Below are 7,629 nucleotides of genomic sequence, written 5' to 3'. Positions count from 1 at the left end.
ACTTTCTCAACAACCGCTCTGCCAAACAACTTCCTTCGCCAATCTCAGCTGACTGAAGGTAGTATCTCCAACCTTATAAAGAGTACAGTTGCATTATGACCGAAACTGGATTTGCAAATTACCGAAGCCATTAATTAGAGTTAGAACGGTGAATTGATGAGTTGCAATGATGTATCGATTAGATTTTTCTGAGATTTTCTCACGAAACCACCAAAGTACGTCTTGGGAACCTTCTGTGGTGGTTACAGTTCGTTAATATTCAAAAATATTTACAGGACATTATAATAACATTCGGGTTGCATTTTAAAACACAATTTAAGATATAGCTAGCTTTTTTCTTTTTCTTCCTTTTTTTAAAAAAAAACAACGTTTTTGAGAGTTTATTCAATTACCACAGTATAGTAGTTCATAGATTTAAGTTACACAGAAAGAAGCCAGAAAAACAAAAATAATATATTTTTTTAATTTCTTTCTGATTTTTCCCTTTTTCTCCCAATTTGGTGGCCAATCGCTCCCTATTCTAATTCAAACACCCACCCCCGTACTACATGCGTTCGCCAACTGCGTCTCTCCGGCCGGCAGTCTCGAAGGAGTCGCCTCGCCACTTTCGTGACAAGGCGACTCCAGGCCGAACCACTGCTTTTCCCGACACACCCAGAGACGCATTCATGTGACGAACACAAGCCGACTCCGCCCTCCTCCCGAAGACAGCGTTGCCAACTATTGCTGCTTCATCGAGTCCGGCCATAGTCCGATCTGACGAGATCCCCAGTGGGCAACTGCATCGACACAAAGCCGATGCTTAGACCGCTACACCACAGCGGACCCCAGAAAAAAAAAATCTTGACAACTGAAAACAGTAGATTTTTGCACCAAAACATAAAATTAAAACAAAGCAACAAATTCAATTCATCATCTACCTTTTCAGTGAAGGTACAATCACACTTGATTTTTTTTAAAAGGAGAATTGAGAAAATGACGGATCCATAAAAGTGTAAATGTACTTACCTTGTAGTCTTCAATGATCGCTTTACAGTTATCTCTTCACAGGTCGCTTTAGAACTTTAGAACTCTCTCTCTCTCTCTCTCTCTCTCTCTCTCTCTCTTGCTGCTCTCCCGTAGAAGTCTCGCAGTAAATGAGAGGCAACGCTGAGTGCACTTGGCTATATACACTGTGAGTCACGTGGGAAAACGCTCTGACGCCACATTGGGGGAGGAGCTAAGAGAAGGTTCCATTTCATTTCAAACCTTTTTTTTTCAGTATCAGAAATACAAAATACATATCACAGTGAAAGGAATAACAAACAAACAAATATATAGCGCCAGGGGTTACAAACAGTTTGACACAATTATAAAAATGAAGGTGTGCAGTAAAAACACACCAAAAAATAATGTATATATATATATATATTAGAATTATATTAATATGTTAATTTTGGAGCATAAATTGAAGGTTTTCACAGCTTTTCTATCGCAGGAAGTAGATAATGTTCTAATGTAGGACTCTGCTTTATTTTTAAAGGTACAAAGAGATGGTTTAATTTGTAACACCTTACATTTATGGATATAAAACTTGGCCAGCGATATGATGAGGTTACACAGAAAATACTCATTTTCTAATTATCTTCTATAATTTGTGAAACCAAACAAGACATCCTTCAAGCAAATGTAGGGTATGCAGCTATTCTGAGTATAGTCGTATATTATAGGGTTAGTATCAGGCAAGCGTCCTCCATCGTAGCCAATCAGAGTGAGGCTCTCTAACACACCGGGGGGAAGGGGGGGGAGAAGAGACGCGGTGAGTGAGAACGTTGCGGCTGTGTGTGGGTCGCTGAACAATTTTTTTTTTCCTAATGGAAATACGAAATCTAGAGGAAGACAGACACGTACTGTACGTGGAGTGAATGTGTTACCGTGTACAAGAATCGTTTGGGACGAATTCGTGTTTCCTGGGGTGCGTCGGAGAAGGTGTCCTGCTTGGAGGCTGCGAGTGACCACCAGCTAGCATGAATTCCCCCGACTAGCAATGGAGTGTTTGAAATGGTCACGGACTGAGGACGTGGAAGTCAGTGCTTCGTCGGTGCCGTGAGTTTCAGAGGAACATTTGTCATTGTTGTTGTGTGCATGAGACACGAAGAGGATTCTAGACAGTCGTTAGTCGACATTAGTCGACATTAGTGTTTAGTGATTGGACTCTCTGCAGCACTAGCTTAGTACCGCACGGGATTAGCCTATAGCGCTAACGTTAGTCTATTTGTCAGTGAAGCTAGCTAGCTCACTGGTCGTAGTGGCTCGTTAATTCTCAATACTGGGACTGTGTGCGTTCAGATGAACTATTGGATGCCGAGAAGAGGACTCGGAGGACCGTGGTGTTTTTTTAGTTTTGTGAGGGAAGATTGCTGCCTGAGTGAAAGTTATTTCAAGAGCAGTGTGAACATTGAACGCATTGCATTGCTGTTGGCGCCGTCTAACTTCTGCAGTGAGTCACGTAGACTACACGCACGTCACGTGCTTTGCCATGCTTTACAGGCGTCTCTTCAGCGGCTCATCTCGCGTGCCCAGGATTAATCAGACTGGTATTTGTGTCAATTTCGTTATTACTCATTACTAGACTGTGTTAAAAAAACGAACTGAACTGTTTATGTTTGAACATTAATTGGTCTTGATGCTCAACATTTAGAGTGAGTTTCTCGTTTGAGGCTTTCTTGATATACTGTGTACACAAAAAAAGTCAAACAGTTTTTTTGTTTGACTTTTTTCTTTTTTTTTGTTGCTATTATTTAGAGATCGCAACAACCACTTTGCGACCAGACCTCGTCCTCTGGTCCAATTCTTGCCAGCTCGCTTACATCATCGAGCTGACAGTCCCCTGGGAGGATTCAGTCGATGAAGCATACGAGCGTAAGAAGCTGCAGTACGCCAACCTAGCAGCCGAAGCAGAAGACAGAGGCTGGAGGGTGAAGGTGCGCCCTGTGGAGGTGGGTTGTAGGGGCTTTGTTGCCAGCTCCACAGCAAAACTCCTGAGGGAACTAGGAGTCAGGGGGCAGGCCCACAGGAGAGCAATCAGAACAAGCCGACACTGCTGAGAGGACTAGCCACTGGATCTGGATCAAAAGGAGAGACGCCGTCTGGGCTGCCAGGGTGAACAGCTAACCGCAGGGCACACACATCAACCTGTGGTGGGCCTGCCTCAGCGGAGGGTGTCTTGTGATAAAAGGCCGAAACACCCTGTGATGCTGAGGTGCACAACTGACGATGTGTCCTGGTGGTGGCAATGTCACCTTGGCAGCCATCTCCAGTTTATTTCCCACCGAAACTGTTGCAGTGCAAACACTAGGGATTTTAACAACCAGTCCGTTTTTGAATCTATTCTGAATATTGTCTATTTCTTGAAATATGTTATGCACGAACCACTGTCTGCTGTTTGAGTGTGGCTTTGCATGGCTGTGGAAAATATTTTTCCATGGAAAACTCACTCACATGTAAAAAGTTCCATGTCCAGGTATATCATAATAACAATGTCCATACCAGTGGTGTAGTCCTAAAAAAAGAAGTGTTGTACTACAGGATCATGTGTCCCAGCTGCACTAGGGGGATTCGGGGGCATGCCCTCCCGATACATTTTTGAAGACTATAGTATAAATCTATGCAATTTAACATATTTTGAGAGCAACAATAATCACTTATAACAACAGTACATCACACTTATAAACAGGTCAAACCTGGTAGCCGAGGACAATTTTTTGTAGCCCAAAAATGGACACAAGAGAAGTCAATTTTTATTTTGTTTTGTTTACTAGTAATGTTATGAGAATCATTACATGACAGTGTATAATTTTCTCTAAAAAACAAATAATACAATTAAATAATACATTTATACATAGTCACTTTTACTACATCAGCTCATTGTCAATTTGTTTTGTTTATTAGTAACACTGAGTGTATCATTTTCTCCAAAAAAACAAACAAATAATAATACAATTAAGTAATTTATACAGTCACATGCTAAATGAGCTCAGTAAATTTTTTGTTTACATTTATACAGTCATTTATGCTATATCAGCTCAGTCAAACAGCTAAAATATGAAGACATACTAAAATGTTCACTTATGTTTTGTTCAGTTACAGTATGTTCTAAATGAATTTCCTATCTACAGTCAACACAGATTTGCATTTCCGTGATTGTGGGTCATTTGCAGTACGATGATGATGTCTCGCCCATGAGATTACTGGGTTGAATAGTGAAATTGGTGGGCCATTGATACTGATCACCATCAGACTCGCAATGTTTGGAACTAAAAGTGCAGACCTCTTGTCAGTTACAATGCTATTCATTAGACTAAAACCCCTCTCACATTCCGCTGTGCTAACTGGAAACGTCTGCATACAGTTCTTGAGAGGTTTCGAATCTTGGCACTCAGTATGGGGAGATTCAACAAAGTCTCGCATTCCCCTAATGGCCTGGTCAGAGCACAAATTGAAACGTACACAGAGCCTGCAAATCTCTGCTTCACCATAACGAATACTGGGGTCAGATGGCCACCTGCTTGTGTCTAAAATGCTCAAGTCTTTAAGAATTTCTTCCTCAAAAGGAAGGCGTTTCTCCAGACTTTTGATTAGGCTTTGCAAGAACTGTTCAGTGTTAATGGACTTAATCTTTGGGTTTGACTTCAAATGCACATCTCTGAGTGTGCCACGATCTTAAGCCTCCAAGGCATCTGCACGTTTCTCCCCTGGTTGAGTTTTGAATGAGGCTAAAACCCTTATTGCTCTTTTGACAAGAAGCTCTGCTCTGAGGAGAGTCATGGTTCGAGCTTGAAGTTCCTCAGAGAGACTGGACAGTTCATGTAAAGTATCACACATCAAACCCAGGTCACAGAGAAATTCTGGACTCTGCAGTCGGTCACGCAAGCCTCTGTATGTCTGTCTCTCTGTGCTAGTCCTATGTTCATCATTGGAGGCTTTTTCAAAGTGTCTGACAAGGGCAGTGAAAGATGTCCAGACAGCCCGAACAGTCCGAAAACTACTGGCAACCCATCTAACATTTAAGATTCGGCCAATTTTAAGAACCTGAGATCCAACCTCAGCCGCAGATTCAAAAAGCTCTCTCTGGTTTTTGTTTGACTTGCTATAGATGTTGTGCAATTTTTCAACAAAGGTTCGGAAGTGATTGATGGAAGTGACATTATCTATGGCATCAGAAACGGCCAATTCAAGTCTATGATTCATGCAATGCCAACTGAGCAGTTTTGGAAATCTCATTTTCAACTTAGTTGATACACCTGAGTGCTTGCCTACCATAACACTAGCGCCATCTGAGACAAAGGACACCCAGTTTTCCTTTAGCCACTCCTCTGTGAATCCTGCTTTTGTGAGGCAATTCATTAAAGCATCAACTATTCCCTCAGCTGTCTGGTCCTGAAGTTCCACTAAATCGAGAAATATGAATTCTGGCGGTTCACCTAGCACAGAGGTTTTGATGTTGACTATCATGGTGGTTTTTCTACTTAAGGTGGACGGCTCATCTATTAGCCAGGCAAGTTTACTTGAGGAGCTAACAATGCTGTTCACAATTGATGATTGCATTTCCTTTGCAATGTGTTCGACAATTCGGTTAGCACTGAAACAGGAGTGCAGAATTTGTCCCATTTTGACTCCATTCTGCTGCTGGAGTTCTGTGAGTGCCTCATGATCACTACTGTCTTTCCCTTTCATGTGCGGTTTCAGAAAGCATTTGAGTTCAGTCACTGTCAGCCCATCACTGTTACATAATATGTCTTTAAAAGCACCTGGCTATATAACCCTAATAACCGACCTAACAACCTCAGACTCGGAGACATTTGCTTTTAATCCATCATCAATCTGCTTGCAAGTGCTGCTGTAATTCATATCAATTCATGTGTATGAAATCTGACCACCAAAATTTTTAACTTCACGCTGTGACAGTAGGGCTGCCACATCTGACAGCCCCACCAGTCCCCTATGTAGCATGGGTGAAGTCTCTGTAGTGCTGGTGCCTGGAACCAGAGGAACTGCAGATGCTGGCAAGTGGAACCCTCAATTGAGGTTTCAGACGCGTTGTGGTCCTCTGGTGCCTTTGATGTCTTGGAGATTTCATGCCCATTTCTGTCCTCTGCCACCTGGTGAGTGAGGTCTTGGAGACAGAGCAACTGTACAAGGCCCTGTTTCTCGAATTCCCTCAGGTGGTCACTGTTCATGTAGCTCACCACATAATCAAACAATTCGGCTTTAATGTTCCGCGTGCTGTCCGGGGGCTTGGAATTCATCTCCCTGCTGATGGCTGTGGCCAATTCATGCAATTGGTCCTCAGACAGCTTCAACAGGAGTTTCTGGATGATCCACACTAGCTTCTTCCGTGTACCACTGTCGGCCATCTTGCCTGCATTCTCTTTGGACCCGTCTGCGACTGCTATCTGCATCAGACAGTTCTGCCCCTGAAGATGTCCAGTTCTCCCCCGTCTCTACATGTCCGTCACTGTGGTTCTTTCAGGATCTACAAAGTGAGAAGTTGCAGATCCCGGACGAGCTCCCAAATATTGCCACCCCTGTCATGGTGACATGATAAAGAAGCCACAGGACACACAGCTCTTCTTCTGTGCTTTACTGATTGATCTGCAATCACAGTGTACAATAGGACAAGGGTGATAAACATCAATGTACTCTCACATAACAGCTTTCTCTCTGTCTCTCTCAGTCCCAAGCCCAAACAGAGGGGGAACCACGCATGTGCCCATACCAATGGGCAACAGGTGACGTCGCATTTAAGATGCTTAACAAATGAGATTTAAAACAGTGTAACTTGACAGCTCTGCTCCTCTCTTCACCCGAGTGTCCAAAACATAGGACCACAGATCTGATGATACGACCACAAAGTCTATCATCGATCTTCGGTCTAAGGTGTTCTGGTACCAAATACACTCATGAACTACCTTATGTTCAAACATGGTGTTTTATATGGCCAATCCATGACTTGCACAGAAGTCCAATAACAATCAGTTGGACAAAAAGTTGGATCAAATGGCAGGGAAGGCTGCCGGACAAACCTGGCAAACCCAAACGTGTAGTGAGGGTGAACTGGGAACGTCTTGTGGAGGCCCCTGTCTGTGAGGTCTTCAACTCCCACCTCCAGAAGAACTTCTCGTGTATCCCGAGGGAAGCTGGGGACATGGGGTCTGAGTGGGCCATGTTCAAAGCCTCTATTGCAGATGTGGCAGGTAGGACCTGTGGTCATAAGGTCATTGGTGTCTGTCGAGGTGGCAACCTAAGAACCCGCTGATGGACACTGGTGGTGAGGGAAGCCGTCAGGCTGAAGAAGGAGGCCTTCCGGGCTTGGTTGGCCCAAGAGTCTCCAGAAGCAGCAGACAGGTACTGGGAGGCCAGAAGGGTTGTGGCTTCGGCGGTTGTGGAAGCAAATACTCAGGTGTGGGAGGAGTTTGGCAAGGCTATGGAGGAGGACTTTTGGTTGGCCTCAAGGAAGTTCTGGCAAACCATCCAGTGACTCAGGAAGGGGAAGCAGGGCTTGACTCAGGCTGTGTTCAGCCGGGGAGGGAAAATGCTGACCTGGACTGGGGATGTTGTCGGGCGGTGGAGAGAACACCTTGAGGAGCT

The sequence above is a fragment of the Lampris incognitus genome, chromosome 12 (genome assembly GCF_029633865.1).
Source record: "Lampris incognitus isolate fLamInc1 chromosome 12, fLamInc1.hap2, whole genome shotgun sequence".
Taxonomy (NCBI): Eukaryota; Metazoa; Chordata; class Actinopteri; order Lampriformes; family Lampridae; genus Lampris; species Lampris incognitus.
This window is presented reverse-complemented; position numbering follows the sequence as displayed.